Source organism: Lagopus muta, chromosome 5, assembly GCF_023343835.1.
Source record: "Lagopus muta isolate bLagMut1 chromosome 5, bLagMut1 primary, whole genome shotgun sequence".
In the NCBI taxonomy this organism is placed as follows: domain Eukaryota; kingdom Metazoa; phylum Chordata; class Aves; order Galliformes; family Phasianidae; genus Lagopus; species Lagopus muta.
In genome coordinates this window covers 57,316,097-57,334,915 of record NC_064437.1, presented here as the reverse complement: position 1 = coordinate 57,334,915, position 18,819 = coordinate 57,316,097, and the positions used below count along the sequence as shown (strand labels likewise).

The 18,819-nt window shown below is 39.6% G+C and overlaps 1 protein-coding gene and 1 long non-coding RNA gene across 5 annotated transcripts in view; both read right to left on the bottom strand.

Moving 5' to 3' along the window:
* VTI1A (vesicle transport through interaction with t-SNAREs 1A) overlaps positions 1-18,819 on the bottom strand; it is a 249,701-nt gene that overhangs the window by 119,716 nt on the left and 111,166 nt on the right. The window lies entirely within an intron of this gene.
* The window catches only part of LOC125693552 (uncharacterized), a 45,754-nt gene continuing 45,044 nt past the window's right edge, over positions 18,110-18,819 (bottom strand). The window contains exon 3 of the long non-coding RNA XR_007377147.1: positions 18,110-18,745. This is a non-coding gene — a long non-coding RNA (uncharacterized LOC125693552). The remainder of the gene's footprint in view (positions 18,746-18,819) is intronic.

Below are 18,819 nucleotides of genomic sequence, written 5' to 3'. Positions count from 1 at the left end.
TGGCTGAGAGGAAAGCAAGAAAAAATTATTAGAAGCTAAATAATTAAAAATAAATTATAGGAAAGTGATGATGTGTGCATACTTTATGTGAAGAAATATGCTTGCCTGCAAGGATAAGTAAGCTACTCTAAATATCCTTGCCTGCAAGGATGAGTAAGCTACTCTAAATTCTTAGGCCTTCCTTTAATTCATCCCTGTCTTAAAATTCCAGTCTTATTCTATTTTTACACTGCTTCATTAATCAAAAATCGGAGAGAAAAGTTGTTGGAATGAAATACTTGAAATCATTCATACTTTCTGCCTTACGTAGTCACATTCACTTGGTACTTCATGTAGTACTTAATTCTAAAATGAAAAACAGAGAGAGTTTCAAGTTCTGCTCTTAACTCTGGAGCATCCAATCGCCCTATGTTGTTTTTCTAGCTGTTAGGAATCCTTAGAAGAAAAGTTTGTGTAAACTGAAAGGGCAAAAATGTCAAAGGTAAAAATAGCTCTTTGCACACTGTAAAACCAGTGATGTTCACACCCATCAGTGGGCGAAAGATAAACATCCTATAAGTAAATAACACTGAAATAGATGGCTCCTATGAATCCTGGAGACAGCACAAACTGTTTTGTTGTTTTAAGAAAAGATGAAGTATAAGCTAAATCATGTGACTTTAATGACAATTTCTGAAAGTACTTTCAGATCAACATCTCCGCCAGAGAGTCCAAGCAAAGCTCACTGCATGCAGCTGTATGCAATGCCCTGCTGGCATTGCCCTCAATACTGTCCTCTCTTCCTACCGTGGAGTGAGCTGTACAGTGGCCATCAATAGTGACAGCAAAAAGGGGAGTATAAGACACCAAAGCTTTGGGGATCCCTATATGCTCTGCCTGGGGATGCACTTGCGGGCAGCCAGAGAGCTGAGGTGCATTAAGTTCAGCTCTCTTTGCAGCAAACAGATGGTTGAGAACAGCACATAGCTTGCTTCTCTCTCTACATAGAATCACCTTAACCATCAAGAATAAATGGGGTTAGAGTAATTCAGGAAAAATTTGTACTATGGCAAATGCAATTCAGTGCAGGTAAATGCAGGATAAAAAATTGTAAGATAAAAGATTCCAAAAGAAAGCCTAGACAATAGGGGAAAGTGTTCAGAGGCATAATGATTGAAGAGAGATTTAAGTGTCCTCTTGGGTTATGAAAGTCTTAAGCTAATGGATAACTGCAGTGGGAAAACAGTGCTGCATGGTGAGCTACATAACTAGAGGAATATAAAGCAAAAAATCTGGTAAACGAGACTGACTGGAAGTCTTACCTATGGTACTGCATCTAGCATGGCTCATCCTGTGAAATCAGTACAGCAGGAACTCTGCAGAATGGCAGAAATGAGAGCTGGACACAAGAGCTGTGAGGGAACAAACCTATGAAGCACATTTATGCCATGTGGCAAGAAGACCAGAGCCTCACCTGGAGCACAGGGATGTATACACGTTTTGCAGCCTGCTGCAATCAGCCCCATGCCATGCAGAAGCTGCAGCCAGCACTGCTCTGCTGCAGTACTCTGCTTCCGATCGCATCTTATGAGCAAGCAGACAAGAAGCCAACAGGGAAGATCTATGCAGGGTCACACAGATGCCTTTGCTGTGAACATATGCTCTCACATAAGATGAAAAATATTCGAAGAGCAGACAGAAAGGACAGACAGACCATAATACCCACAGACAGGACAGCTTTCCTTATCCTTAAAAAAGAACAAAAAATATATCAACATCAAATTATGCAAGGCAACAAGCATGTTCTATGCTTTGAGACAGGGAACAAAACAAAACAAGAAAAAAAAATCCCCACTGTATCCTGCAAGCTGGGAAGTATACAGTCATCTGCAAAAGGGGAAAAAACTTCCATGGTAAATACAAATTATGTTGCTCAGCTCTTTAAAACAGTGTCTGTTCAAATTATTTCAGGACGTGGTTGCTACAAAGTACGTTCAATCATAACTTTACACTTTGGAATGACTTCAGCACAGCCATTTGGGATGCTGAAGCTTGCTCAGAGCACAGCATGCTTGTACTGAGCTCTCCCCGTCTCTGTGCCATTTGGCTCTACCCAAAACCCTCCTCCTGCAGCCCCCCAGCAAAAGGAGGTAGGGTTGAGGGAGAGACACTGAATAAAGGTGCTGCCCATCCCCCTACAAACTTGTATGTTCAGAGATCCCATGTAGAAACTAAGTCTTGCAGTGTGCGGGGTCTGATTCATCACTTGGCACGATGTCAGAACTCTGACGTGTCCCAAGTACTGTGTATTAAAAATTGGCTATAATTTGCAATGTAGACCATCTCAAATTTAGAACATAAAGAGTGATAAAGGTGAGAATTTTCAAAACAAGGAGTGAAGCCTTACACAATTTCAGAGCCTTGCAATCAGAGAAAGATGTAGGGCAGGGGACACTTCTAGGGCACTTCCCCAAGGAAGCTGCAGAAAATCAAGATGCAGTTACCAAAAACTAATTCCAAGTTCAACTGGGTACAAAACCTGAAGTGAGAAATATGCCATCTGTTTGATCTCTCCTTAAATTTACTTAACACCTTTATTAAATTAACAACTTCTGGCCTGAAAACTCATGCTTGGTTACCAAGCTCAGCACACTGCTTTGCAATGGGAGCCCTGAATTCCAGAATTAAACCAAGTCAGCCCAAAAGAGAGCTCAGTGAGTCTAATCCATTACAATTCTGCAGTACAACAGTATTACCATACTCACTCCAGAGCTTATCCCTCCTCCACACGGATGGAGCCCACCCAATGTCTTACCACAGCTCCAGGCCCCATCCTGCCTTCTCCTGGATGGAGATGGCTTATCCTCCCATCACTAATGGACATCTGACCTCAGCCGCTGGGCTTTGGGGAATATCAAGTTGTTGCAACAAAGGTATGCTTGCAGGTAATTTTTAAAGAAACATGTTGTGAGAATGCTTTTACAACCTCCACTCTATACCTACTCCATCCTAAAATCCATTTCTCACTATCGCTTCTCCAAAAGACAAATTTATATATATAAAACCACTAGCAGGAATCCCCTATTGCCTTCACAATAAAGCCAGTCAGAGGCAAGATTCTTTCTCACAGATCTTATCCCTCTAAGCCATCAGACTGACTAAACCACTATCCTTTGATCAATAGGTAGCTAAGTGAGAATTTTCAGGAAAAAAAAAAAAAACCCACAATAAAAACCTTAAAGCAAAATAAAGTTGCTTCCTTATTACACACAGGCCTTACTGCCCCCCAAACTAGAAAAGAAATGGGAGTTTTGTTTCACTTTTATTTTTCTGTGTTTTAGTTCAGAACTTTTTCAGCCTGGATGAAAGACAGAGTCAGTAGTGAGAGTAAGAGCTAAAAAAAGGCTGAGCAAGTGGTCAGCTGTGATAAACAGTGAACTGTGCACTAAATATCAGCATTCGGTCATAGTTAAATGCACCAAAAAGCAGGGATAATTAACCCTCTGCAAATGTAAATGCGTTTCATCTAAGTAAAGGCATGCTAATACAAACAATGGTTTTACCTGCAGCATAGAATGGGGAAGGATTCTTTTAGCCCTATTTTAAACTGCCCGTGCTGAAAGAAAAACCTGAGCCATGAAGTAGTTTCATGTGAGAAACTGAATTTGGACATCAGACTTCTGAGATCCTATTATAGCAATCACCAAGCGTTAAAAAGACAAAACATCTTTTCAGAGACCACTGCCAGACAGCAAAGAAAATGACTCTTTAATAATATTGGATCAATTTCCTAGCTAACCTGCCCCTAGTGGAAACAACATAAGACAGGTTCCCAGAGAGTCAGCATTAATGATGGGGCCATGCAATGATTATCATATGCTTCCATGGACATAACAAAATTGCCTGGGGCAACTTTCATATGAGGGCTGGATTGCAAGCTGTCTGTCTTGCTCCTTCCCTCTTGCCTGAGCCATCTCCTATGCCTTTTTTTCCTTCCTGTTAAAGAGGTAAGGTTTCTTACTGTGGTACAGAGTACGTGTTCAGATGTATTATGGAAGAAATAGCTGATTTACTTGGAGCAGTTGAGACACTTAAGAGAGTTGGGCTCAGTTGCTGGCTCTATAGACAATGTGCAACCTGATCCTGAGGAGGTCACTGGATGGTTTTTACATGATCTTCAGCAGCCCACTCCGCTGTGCTCGGAGCAAACATCAAGCTTGCATCAGTCAGCTGCTCACAGCCCTCCTTACAAGCTCCCACTCTTTTCTGGACTCATGGGGTTGGGGTTCAGCAGCACACTGTTATAATTATTCTGTTTTCCATGTGAAGATGTCTCACTCCCAGAGACTTTGTTGTGCAGGCAGAGCAAGCTCAAGTTTGCTTATGAAAACCTGCACAGCCAATGTCCACATTGTGTTCAAACCCCATCTGAAACGAAGAACAAAAATACGCCTGAACTCAGGGGTGCTGAGGATAAATGGCCAAGTGTGGATGAGACAGACTACATAAGTATTCATGTAGCCAGATTATTTTCAATAAAAGCAAGCGTTTTTGTCTCAAAATGCTTTGGAGCAGGATATAATAAAAATATTGCACTAAAAAGTCCACAGAGAAGATTTAAGTGCAGGATTATACATGGGCCATAGTGCTGAATCTAACTAAAGCATGCATGTGACATTTGACTAAAGCACATGTCACTTACAGTACTGATACTGAGACAGCTTAGATTTTTAAAAAGTATTTCCATTCAGCTAACAGAAACATTTATGGACTTACTCATATATTTCATGTGCCTTGAAAAGCCCAAACAAGCTTAGTGGGTAAGTTTTGGCCCAACTGTTCATGAAGGAAGCAATAGTTATTCCAGTGCACTCTCAAGATTCCCTCAAATACAAACAGAGAAGCCTCAATCAGCCCCTAAATGCCCAAGAGACAACAACTGCAATTTCAAATGTAACCCCAGCACCACTTGCTTCAGTTTCTATTGCTTTCCATGAAAAAGAGTCCTTCCTTTTTTGTACCAAGAGGAGCAGGGAACATTTTGCTCACTTAAAACAAGCTTTTCTTAGTAAGATTGCAGTGTACCAAGCTTTTTTTTTTTTTTTTTTTTTTTTTAAAAGTATGATCCCATCTGTATTACAAACAGAATCTGGCAGCTATCATCTGCACAATTAAGGAAGCTGACAGTATCACTGAAACACCATTTTAGTGCCACCCAACCGACCTAAGTGTATCTTAAGACCTGGTGTTTTTCGAGTAACTCCAACGTACTCCCAAGCATTAAAGAGATACGAAGCAAAATACAATAAAACAACCAATAATTACTACAAACACAATACACATATGAACTGGAAGCAAAGCCATACCTGAGTACTAGTGCTTTCTACTAGATAAGCTTAAAGATGGGACAATGCTGATATAATTTAATTCAAACAAAAATATTTCTCTTTTGGAAGAACATACAAAGAAATGTGAAAAAATACATACTAGAGAAACCCCAGCTGTACTGTCTCACACAACAGGAATATTTCAATTTTAAAAATAAATTAAAAAAAGCAGCAAGCAGAAAGTCTTTTTGCAGTGCCATCAATATTTTTTTTTTTTTCATTAAATGCAACCTATAAAGCTACAAAAGTATCTCATTTTTCTTTCACATTTTTCCTATCACTTAGTTGTTTTGTATTGCACTAGAATGCTGAATTGGACGTTTATATTTTGCAGTTAAACCCAAGAAGGTAGCAGCATCACACTTAAAATATATACATTGGATAGAAAAGCAAAACCATCTCCGCACATATTCATTTCTACTTGTGTTACTTTAGTGACTTGGTTTTCAAATTGCCCATGCTCTATACACTTAGTATAGCTTAAAATATCTTTTCAACAATCAATGTCACAAGTTGGCAAACAACAACAGAAACAAAAACAGTTTCTCCTGACATCACTGTTTTCTGAGCTTGTGCTCACAGCACCTGCATTCTGGAGTTTAGCTCGCAGCTCTGTCCCACACCCGAGATGCCATCTCACTGTGCTCCTCACAACACAGGATAGTGGCTTCCTTCTCTTGTCTGGCGACATTGCTCAGAGCTGGGAACAGGGGCTGACTCCCATGGCAGGCTCGCAGAGCTACTCTGGCCCTTTAGCCTTGCAATGGGCTGGACACCAGCCTGCTCCCTGCACAAAAGACACAGGAGTGTGACTTCCCTGTGGGTCTTATTAAACAGCAGAAAAAGAATGGAAACTAAACCCAAGGAGGTAGAGGAGGGAGGGGTGAAGTACCTTAGTGTAAAATTAAGTGCAATAAACAAGCATTCAAAGAGCAAAAACACTGTAAAGTCCCCTAATCACTTTTCCCAGTTGAAATTTTAACCTGGGAGAAGACAATAAAAAACACAGGGATGAGGAACTGAGAACAGGACAGGCTATGCTTTATTGTTTTAAATATCATCAGTCTAGCTTCTAAGCAACAGACATATGAAATGCTTCAGATGGTGAAGGGAAGCACGCAGATTTCTGCATCTCACTTTCAATCCTAGGCAACAAATAATGGCACAGATAAGAACTGTTACATGAGATGCTCACATCTTTGTTTCAGTTTAGAAAAAGCAGCTTTACAGACAATGCTGGAGATCAACAGAAGTCTGAAAATGACACAAAATGAAAAATCCAGGTACGAGTGACAGGGTACAGGTGGCTATTAGCAATATAGTAAAATATGGGACAGTGGGGGTTAATGTTCTTGCCTTTCAACTCTGCAAGTATTAAGCCATACTACAGCAAAAGTTAGTTTGTACTTCTACTAACACAGCTCCAAATCTGCCCAAGGATTTGAAGGGCAAGAGGCCACAGGACTGAGGTGTGCAGGCAGAGCTGCAGAAGAAGCCTGTGTCAGACGTGTCAGCACTGTGCAGGTCTGGCCAGTGTTAAGGGCTTTCCTTCACAAGCTCTAGTTTCGCACACACAAGAAATTTGCAGAAGAATCACCAAGCACCTATGAAACTGAAAAGTCTAAGCAACAGCTAAACATTAATCCTGCACAGGGGTACTGATGGAAAATAACCTGGCTGTCTCCACTGTGTGTCCTGAAGTTCCTACATGGAGTTGGGGTCCCCATAGAGAACACAATCAGGGCCAGCTCTGCAGCTAAGCTGTGCTTTTCCACCTGGGAAACTTGGGCTTGGCTTTCCCTTGTGGTCTCTCTCTCCCAGGGTTAGAGAGAAGGATGGAGAGAAAGCCCTAATGTTGCCTGACAGCAGCCCCTTGGGGCAAAATGAGCTCTGAGGGTTCTGGTGGGATAGCAGAAGGGTGCAGAAGCTGTGGATGCATTGGGGTAACTCAGGAGAAACAGATTTTCCTTACCCTATGAAAAGGGAACTAGGAGAATGCTCAGCACGAAAGTAAAGCAAACGCTGATTTCTTTTTTATCTCCTCTGTGCATCAAATTTCCTTTTACCAAACCACCTACTTCTTTCCCTTTAATGACTAGCATGAAAATAGCTATCTTTTCTTAAGAGCACTGTAAACTGAATGACCCTCCTATAAAAAGCACTGGATTTATAGTGTTAAAAGACACAGTCCCAGAACCGTACTTCTGTTTACTTGAGAAGTATAAACCATTACCCGGAAAACAGAGAGGCCTTTTACAGAGACTGGAAAACAAATGGTATAAAAGCATTAAGATCTACATATCTTTCCTTCCCATACATTCAAAGCCATCAATCATACATAATCCAGAACATACGAGGTGCAAAAGTGCTAAAAAGGGCCCATTAAAATACAAGTCTTTCCAGGTGTACCACCCAATCACTAGAACTAAACGCAGAGCAAAAACAGCTCCCATTTATACACACAATACCATTAGTGGCAATTTATCATGTCTTCTTAAAGTGATATATAGCACGTTATGAAATTGCTCATTAACTCTCCCAGCAAAAGCTCAGCATGCCCCCATGTACTCAAGTGACTGTAATTGGCATTTCAGAGACCTTAGCTTAGAATTCATTCTTATTTATAAAGCTCAGCTTCCATAACCACCTTCACGTGCTTTTTGTAATATCGTTAACTTCGCATTTCTGAATGAGTTTTCCTCTCCATGCAACTCTTTCTTTTCACCTCCCAAACAGACAAAGTATTTGAATTAGGTTTCTTCTGCTGCTTTCCTCATCTTCTTTCAAGAAGATCTATAAAAAAAACCAGGTCTGTGCTTTACTATAAATACAGAGACTTCATTAAAATAATGTTATAATAAAACAGTGGAACCGCAAATTTCAGATTTTCTTTCAAATGGTAAAATACCTGAGATCAGATTCTTAATCATCCTACCACGTAAGTACTGTTGGTTACATAGAACCGTGCTTGCAAAGCAGTTCAGCACATGCAAACACTGCAGCCTGTGTTTGAGTCCTGTGTCTCCAAACAGGACTCAATGTCAGGGCTGGCTAAGGGCCAAGCACAGCTAACCTCACACATTATGCTAGCACTGTCACACCCATGCCTTGCAGTCACTGCAGGATGACTTTTCAGCCAAAGGCCTTGCTCTCCTTTCCCTGGGAAGACAAGTGTCTCTGTTTCGTTCTCCATCTAACAGACCAGTGCTGCCTTGATGCAGAAGCCTTGAAATTACTACAAACCTTTCCCTTTTCCCATTTAATCCCATTTAAGTCTTTCTACTGCCTGTCTGATAACAGGTGGTAAGGTTCACTGTCACAGGCAGAAATGTACAGAAATGTATTACAACAGATAAGCTTCCATGGGGGGGTGGGGTAGGGAAATACCGCTCAGCAGGCAAAAGTCAGTGAGAAGGAAATTCCCTCTGCGAGTGTCTGTTGCTTTACGGGTTAATACAGGGGTTCTCAAACCATTTCATAATTGCATCACTTCTTAATAGAAGACTGACTTGCTGACACCTTTCCATTTGCAGTTGTCAGGACCACCTGCCCTCCCCATTTGCAACTGCATTACATTCCTGTGACATCCTAGAAGAGCAATGCCTGGCTAGTAATCTATTTTATCTTATGGCGATTTTGCAGGTTGAGACAATGAGAAGGGCCTGCTCCTTACTGCTCACTATTACTTTATGCAGGAACTGATATTTATGAACAAAGCTGAAAACTCAAGTCATTGTAATTTTTTGATTCCCCATCACAGACAGACCTGCACAGAAGGAGCTGCCCCTGTATGGCACACTACCTACCTCTGCTGTGACTGCTTATGGACAGCTGCTCTGGACATGGTCCTCGTGACATCCTAATTAGCCCAGTGCTTTTGGTATACAAAAACCCTGTGGAAGGTTCCTCTGAAGTAAGGGACCAAAATGACTGCAAATAGAAGAACCCTGTTTATGCTTCTTTAAAACTTTTAAGTCCAATTCTAATACGATCCCATTGTTAATGCTAAAAGATACAAAAATATTAAATCCACAATCACTTAGATAGTATCTTCAATAGCTCATTCACAAATTAATTGGAGTATGTCATCCTTTGTAGTGCGCAGACTATTATTTCTGCCAGGTGCACTGGCAAAAGCAGTATTTGCCTCATGCATTAGGCAGTAATTCTCCCAGTAGAGAACATTTTCCTCTGAAGAACTTATTACAGACTTAGAAGTGAGGCTTATTCAGATAGAAGCTGTACTGTCCTAGGCATGACACAATATTTTTTGATAAAACCAAGTCCAGCCACTGACAGCTGGAAACCAAAGGAGAGATAGCAGATATGCCTTTGAGGAAATCTTATTCTAGTCCTTACAAACAAAAGCCAGGTCTTGGAGACAGAGTGACCTTACTATGATTACTGGGGATATATATACAGTAATTAAAGTACCTAGCGTATTCATAGCATACAAAATCAGAACACATTTAATACTGAAAGGAGAAAACGTCATATCAAAACCTAAGAACTCTGTTCAGTAACTGCTGCTGAATTTTCATTCCCTTTTTGCTCCTGTGACCTGTTTGACCATATTTTTGGGAAACACGCACGCTTCCTCAGGTAACCAGAACAAAGCCCGCCCAGAAGCATGACACAAAGCAGCACACAGAACAAGTAGATCTTAACATGGTGGTAGAATTGGAAAATAATAGCTTTATTGTGTCCAGAGAAGTTAGCATTTTTCTGCACAGCTCTTGAGATTGTTTTCGGATGTTTCTCAAAGCAATTTCGCTGCTACCATAATAACACATCTCCCAACAAAAGGTCTCTTTGCTGTTTCTTATGAGGTCAGCAAACCAATGGCTTGCTGGACATTTCATTCTGGCACAAGTCTCCCAGAAAAACTTCAGGTTCTTGGAAGTACTTTTCCTCATGAACATTAGAGTGGTTATTCAATACTTCTGCCTCCAGCACTTCCTACTGAAGCATCTTGGAGTCTTCAAACTAACCCTGACTCATCCCGAATATCAGAAGGGCTAAAGAACAACTATTTAAAATACCTACACAGGCTACTATGGAGCAGTGGTTTTGGAGAGTTTACACAAGTCTTAAAATGTGGTAAAAAACACATGCTGAACTAGTATCTCAAGACTTTCAGAACAGCACTTAATGTGCAGCTTTACCAGAAAAAGTCAAGTGCATTGGTGTGGTAGTCAACATCCTTCCTTCTCCAGCTGATGAGCACACATGTAGTTGCTCTTTTCCTCCTGTCACATCCACATTCATCAGTGGAACAGAAGTATAAATAAAACAAAACAATAAGGTTGCTTCTTAGTTTACTACAGTGAAACATACCGCACACTTTATTTTGAGCTTCATTCTTTCCCAATGTTCTTTTCATGCAAATACATGAAAATAAAATAAAAACAAAGACAACACTGTTTCAAAGGTGCTGCCCAAAAACTTAAGTTATACCACAAAAGCAAGACCAGAGAATTAGGTGCATACTCCGACAGTCCCATCCATATTCCTGTTTGTGAACTGCAGAATGCCCATCTCTGGAGGAACCTTTCAGTGTTTATATTTTTCACCATCAGGAATAAGTGACTACTACCGCTTTCACAATAGAATTTGTGGGCAATCTGAATTCAGAGTTTCCACAGCATTGGCTCAAGACACCACTGCCTTCCTGATTTTCAAATTCCCCTCACAAACCAGCTCAGCATCCTTTCCATGAGCTCCTTATTTTGCCCGTGAACTCAGAGACAGTTTTTCCTTCCAGGTGCTCAGGACTGTGACCCGGATATGTCCCTCATCGCTCGTTCTTCCTTCCGAACTCCGTAGGCTCATCTTTGTTTTACTATGGTATCTATCAATGTTTTGTAATTCGTTTACCCAGGACAGCTCAACTCAGATGGAGCACTGAGTTTTCAGCAAGGTCCTGCTTTTGTTACCCAATTTTCCAGCTGGTTTAACAGAGGCCCAAGGAAGCCAAGTGACCTGCCCAGGTCAGGCAGCATCGGTGGCTCGGAACAGATTGGAGCCTGTGATCCTCCTGGCTCCACACCCTGAGCTGAGCCACACTCCCTTTTACGCATTGTTCTGCACTAAGGATAAATTGTGTCAACTTTTCCTTCTTGGCTACAGATATTAAAGAAAAGCCCCCAATAGATTCATTTACACAGTTGTTCCACTTCTGAGTACAAGCCTAAGCTATTTGGAACTCATTAACATTCACACAACAATGCATCCAAGTGTATTTTTTCCTGCACCTTCTCTTCTTTCATTATAGCTACTCCACTAGCAGCCCAGTCGCCTGATCTTTCTCTTAAACTCAATGATCTGGCAAACATTTCTATCTCAAGTGTTCATATTTCCTCTACTACTTCCTTGTGGAAGAAGGAATGCAATTCATTTGCCACTTGTGCTTTGTCAAATTTTAATTGTTATTAATTTTCCACCTAACCACTTCCACCGAGATTTCAGCCTATTTACAGCTTCATTTATCATGGGATTTCCATTCCCATCACACAAAAACAGCCTACTCTTTACAGCTGTTACACAAGTAAAGATGCTTGTACAGACCTGGTATTACTACCGAATACTTTTTCACTTCATAACACGTAGGCTATAAAAATGAAAAACATGTTTCAAAATACACAAGATCAGGAACTACAGAATTCAAAGGTTTGACTCTGGCTCTTCTGAGATGTTGAATAATTTTCTTAGGCTTTCTAAATCTCACTTTGACTGTAAAACTCTGAATATCCTACTTTATACAACTGAACTCAAAGTAACTGGTTAAGGTTTGCAAAGATGGAAGTTGTTAAAAGGCTATTCCGCTGGGGACATATACTTGCTAATATAGCCTCCCTCTTAAATTCCAGCTGAGCCACGTTTTGCTTCAGACCGAAAAATGGGTTTGGAAAGGTACACATGCTTTTTATCTATAAGACTAATGTACTCCTAGAGTAAGGCTGAACAATTTCCTTTAAGCTTTACTTCCTCGAATAAATCCACTGGACCAACATTTTAAATTCCATTTGTATTTCAAACCAAGGATTTTGACAACAAAGGGAGTCTAATATTACTATTTCAGTGGTATTTCAGGAAAAAAAAAAGTACATACAAAATGGTACTTTGGTTACGGTTAGGCCAAATCAGTTTACTAAGTGTCAGAGCAGCCTTTTCCTTTATACATGTAATTTTTTTTCCTTCAGAATAACTAGATTCACTATTACTAGATAAATATCTGATTTGTGGCAAGCAGGTGCAGGATGTAGATGTCTAGCTATGATATATTATTAGTTCAAAATTTACTTCAAAAAGAACATACTTTACCTGAAAACACTAAAGATATTTCTGTCAACATCAGTTTAGGCCACTTCTGTAATTATGTTAGCCTCTGTAGACAGAAATCTAAAAAAACTTTGCATCCTTATTTTTTCATCCATCCTTTGAGAACAAATGTGTACATTAATATGTCCAAAATCCACTTACATTGGTAAAAGCAACTCATTCATGCTGAGCCTGCTTACTCTCCTTTCAGTCACAACATAATGCATATTTACATATATACATTTAATCCATGAAATACCACAGTCCTACTTCCTTTAGTGAATTCTAGCCAATACCCGACCGGATAATTTATGTCTGCCATTATCATTACTTTGGCTTTCCTTAAACTCTGTTATTTATGTCCCTAATGATGTTGTCAGCTAGTTGCCCAGTTTATCAAATTCACCTAACCCCCCTAAACATGCTGTCTAGGGAGGAATTTTTGCTCTGTCAGGTAGACGGACTAGATTCCTAGTGGAAGTCACTCATCACAAATTTTCATGTTTCCATAAAGGCAGTTTCTGAACAATCACAACTCTTTAAAATCCTGTCAGTATTATTAAAGAATACTTTATTCAGAATGGATCGGTGCAGCATTCCTTTACATTTGCTGTATGCTTATCTGTGGCTTAGATATGGTTCTTTAGCAGTATTTGCATAAACAGAAGCTGTCATGACATTGTACTTAGCAGGCAAGTGGACATGTTGGGGCCTGAATCAGAAGCACTCAAAGCCAAGCCAAAGAGCCCACACTATCAAAAGCATTGGGGTGCTTTATTTAGCTTTGTGCTTAGAGACATGAACTTCAGGGTGCAAAATGCTCCCTGCACTTCTCCTCATGATGCTCACAGCAAGAATCACTGAGTGCTTGGTGAATATGAACCAGTTACCAGCTGCGTATCATCTTTTAAAGATCATGGGGATCAATGAGTCTTTACAGGTTCAAAACGCTATTTTGGAGTTTTGTTTTAAATGCTTAATATAAAACAGGAGAATAAAAAGAAGAAATATACTGGGTCGGGAGGCTTTGAATAAGAACTGATTCAGAGTGCCATTTTTGTTTGAGATGGCTCATGTGCTGACTGAACACACAATATGCTTAGAGAACATTGTAAAAAAAAAAAAATAAATACAGGAAAATGCAAAAATGCTGAAAACCATAAGAAAAGCTATGATAACTTATCACATTTCCACTTTTCAAAATGCACTGCAATAGGCAGTAATTTCTATGGATCCAAAACCTTCCATTCAAGATGCTCAATGACTTTGTCTCTCCTGCTAATGTATTCCTCGGGGAAGGTGCATTCCAGCAGCCCCCCCTATAGTTATTGTTCAGAAGTCATTAACCCACAATTCTTTTCAACTCTTGGTAATTATGATGTTAAAAAAGGAAAAGTTTTGCTGCTAACAGTTGCAACAATGTATTTGCTTGCCACATGCGATGGAAATCTGATAAACAATATCTGTGCACTCCATCTGTTACACTGGATTGATCCGCAGATGAGATTCTTTTTAGAAACCTGCTTACCCCTGCTGGTGTTGCAAGCTTGAAAGAGAAAAAACACTTTCTTCTCCTTGTTCTCTTGTGTGGTGGTCGACCCTGTCTTCCTCTCCATTAGAACCCATCCTGCTGCCACAGATCTCACAGGATTTATATTGTTTTGATTCCTTTCAAACACTGTCTTGTTACCAACATCTGACAACAGTCTCTTGGGCTATCACGATTTTACAAACTGACCAGGCCTATCAGTCTCCATAAATCCCATGGGGATGCAGACCTGTGAAAATGTCTTTAACCATCCATTAAAGTACACAGTAGCTCTTGTATTATATAAATAGTCATGGGTGTTCTGTACTTATACAGAGGAAGAAGCTGTAATTTGGGGAGGGGAGAAGGAGGGAAGTGCTTGAAAACTCTGCCAGAAGAGGTTGTTCTCTTGACACCCATGGCACATCAGCAAGCTCACTTGCTCACCGCACTGCTTGACGAGAACACACCATGGGTGGTCGCCTTGCTCCCATCCCCCCCCATAATAGTGGAGAAAAGCCACAAAATAGTGAGTCCAATTTAGGCATGACCACACAGGCTGGTTTCTCATGAAGCTGGGGAAATTTTAGTCCTGCTTTTCAAACAACAATGGCCAGAAAAATAACAATGCAGAGGCATGTCTACAACTGAAAAATCCAAAACATATTGAGTACACTCAACAAAGCTGTTGGAAGACATGGTTTTCATGAAATATTTTAGCCCCCTCGTCTTGTGGCAAGTTTAAAGCTTGCTATTATAATCTGCGGGTGCATGATATGGTATATGTAAGTCCCTCTACATGGGGATTCAGACAAACAGACATCAACAATTATGCACAACAACTGAAAGTCAAAATTAAAATGGTTGTAAGAGCAGGGCTGTATCTAACTTCCCCATATACACAACAGCACCAACAAATCAGATTTCTTGCTGTGAAACCAACTCACCTGAATTAATGAGTTATTTTAAAACAAACTGCAATAACTATCTGCCAGAGCTGCTGCAAAAGCACTCTTGCCAAATCAAACAGTTTGCTTCGAGTGTCAAATGGGTCTGAGGGGAGAGGAAAGAAGAAAAATGGTTAATAGTAGGGCTGTTGCTTTTCCCAAGCGCAGCAAACTGAGCCTAATTGATGCTGACGCATGACAGACTCGTGTGTACAGTATTGCCCAGGCTCTGACTGAAGCTGCTGACAGAGGGTAAATGGTGCATGGCAGCTGGTCCTGCCCTGGCCTGGCATGGCAGCGTGAGCACACATTGCCTGTCAAGAGATATCATCAGGGCTAATGAAGGGCAGCCCATATTTTTAAAATTCTTATCACTGAGTTTTGGATCAGACTTTGCACCATAAAGCATTCTCAACCTTTTAGTGCTTGGTTAAGGATATGTGACACTTATTTAAAAATTAATTCTAATCAATTTAAAGTTAGAAAACTAAAAGCCAGCGTATCTCTGTGTAAGAAAGAAAAAGTGTTTATGAAGTTGGAATGACATGGCAGAGGGAAGTGGGAAAGAGTAGAACAAGAGGAAAGAAAGGCAGGAGCTTGTGCAGCTACCAACAATAGAGAGCGATAACAAAGAAAGACAGCAATTTATCTGCCCACAGACATTCCTTCATAGCCCTTTTAAAACAAACGTAGCTGATTGCAAACTTTTACTTAAAGTTCGGATCTTCAGTTGGATCCTCAGTTCTGAGAAGTCTCTGGGTCATAACGCTTTATGTTATTCTACATGGTACTGAATGGCAGAGATATTTCTGGTTTAGCTTTTTATGAAATATTCTGCTCAAAGATAAACAAAAAATATATATGCAGAATACTCCTGAGACTTCTCAGGGTATTCCACTGACCAGTGCAGAACCATTTCTGGCCACAGAATCCCTGAAGGCGTTATCCTGGTTTCACAAAAATCCCTGGCATTTTCACAACTGACTTTAGGATTTCCATAGTGACTTCGCATTCCAGCAAAAAAGAAGGTGCTTGGTTCTCATCTAACCTGGAAAGGCTTTTCCTCTACCAGTCACTATCAGCTTATGTGGAGTAGTCCCTGAGTTTATCAGAGAAACAGGATTTGTGTCCCAGGGAGACTAATCATCTTTTCTGCCTCTGTAGACCAAAAAAAGACATTTGATAATGTTATAATGTTGTCTTTTCCATCCCATTATTATGCAGAACTGAAGAAGAAGAAAAGCATCCAAACTTCTAAACTTGAAGGAAAAAAAAAGAAAAAGCAAACCAGTGAAAGAATTCACAAGCTGCTATATTTACTTGATAAGCAAATGCCATTTATTTTTAGGCTTATCAACAAATCTAGTTGAAGCTTAGCCCAACTTGGGCAAATGTAATAGATCACTAAGAAGTACTATGGTCTGTAAAACATACTTAAGCATACTACAAATTTTGGCTCACAGAAAGCTGAAACAAAGGCAGAAGTAAAAAACGTGGTAAGGTGAAACAAAATGAACTACTTTGTTCTCATAAAGCCTTTCACCTTGACTGAGTAAGATGTGTCTCTACTGTGACTTCTTGGTGTGCTGGAGGGAAAAGTAATATTCCTTAATCAGATTGGTCAAAACACTTGGTCAAATAATAGATACTGTCCATCCCAGTAAACACTTATTTCCTTGTCCTAGTTAAAATTTTGCTAATTCTTTAAATAAAAATCTTTTTCAAGTATGTTTTTTACTGAACCAAAGACAAGTGCTTTTGCTCCCATTCATTTTCAAAAAAATATTTGTTTAAAGAAATCTTTATAAATCTTTATTCAATTACTACTTGTTAAGAATTCCTAAAAGAAATTGAGAGTTACTGTCCATTTGATGATTTGGAAATCAATTTGGGCAGTGTAGACTATTCAAACAACACCATAACTGGTGCCATACCCTCTCAACATCTGCATAACCTAGGTTTTATCTAAGCAAGAATGTGGGCTATTACTTCTAAAGTCTTCAAACATTTTCTTTTCTCCATAGAATTTGACAGAAAGTTTGTAACGTTCACCTACTTCTTCCATTATAGGATGTATGTGATAAGACCTTATCCCATATTTGTAGGCAAACACTGCCATGCACGATTATATGAAAAGTGATACAAATATATTTCACTTTTTACTTCCACTGCTGTGAAGGTCTCAAAGTTTTGAAAGAAGATATTTCTTATTTTTGCAAAGATATGTCTTCACTTCCATTATGTCTATAAACTCTCAAAATATATGACTTCTGTCAAGTTTTATGTGACAAAGTGTTTTTATTTTTCCTTGATAGGGACCAATACCTGGAGCATGTAGGAAGATAGGTAAATTGCAGAAGCTCACTTCCTAGGTTTCTAAAATCTGCTTTTATGAAGCAATCTGTAATTGAACTTACTAAGAAAGGGCTGCCCTCTGATGTCAGCTTTATGCTACCCCAATTCATGTAGAATAGCACCATTTTGCAGGTCTGGTTGAGAAAACAGAAGTTCTTAAAGGAGGAGAGTGATTACTCAAAGAGTTTGTTCAAGATGGAGGTACAAAACTGTGTCACTAGATTTGAGGATACAGCAGCCCACTATCAAAACCCAACTTTGTTACAAGCAACTATTTGTAAAACTGCATGCAAATAAGAAGCATGTGTTGAAAGTGAGAAGGGTAAGATTTGATTTAAAACTATATGCCTAAATATACCTATATAAGCACATGCAGAGACGAATGCTTAACTTGAGTGTGCATATGCGTATTTGTGCATCTCTGTAATAAACACAAACTTGTTTGAGAAACTAGTTGAGGAAATTCTGATTGTCAAAGAAACTCTGTACTACCTGCTGCACCCTAGATTTCAACTATCATTACATTTTGCCTCTTTGCTTTTACTTTTTAAACAGCACATTTCTCTTTGGTTTTCTGCTAAAGGCACTTTTTTTTTTTTTTAAACTGGTCATTCCCAAAGAGATAAAAAGCATTTTCGTGTCCATCAGGATTGCAGGATCAGGTCTTCTCTAGTCATACCTAGTTGCATAAAATGTCTGACACTGAGTTTCTAAAAAAATAAATAAAAAAAATCACACACATATACAATGCTAGTGTGCATATGTATGTGTGTGCATAAGCTATTTAAGCACAAATTGCCAGAATGTCAGTAAATTACTGCCAGAGCTGTAAGGCATTTACATACCGTAGGCATGAGCAACCAATTGGAACTTTTAATCTTGTAACAAGTTGCTGCTCAGTGACATAATAATGAATAAAATGAAGAGTAATGAAGTTGACCATAAAGCTTAGCAAATAAACACTGTACACAAATATAACAATTCCTGACTAGCTCAGCACACAAAGTCTATTCATAATTTGCTGCTGGTTACCATATGCTCGTCCACACAGTAACATCCTCCTGCCATTGCTTTTGGTGTGAATGTTGTTGTTCTTGCTGCAGATCTCCCCATTTGCTGCCCTTGCCGTGCTGGTATCTGCTCTCATTACAGTTAGCTCAGCTGCAGATAGCTTTATCCTTTAGTATTGTTCCAAGGAAGTTTTCAGAAGCTCTCTTGTCTCAATACTCCTGTCAAGGAAGTCGTAGAAATCACCCCCAGGATTACTGACAGAAACTTTCATTTGTTTTAAATCTGAATGTAT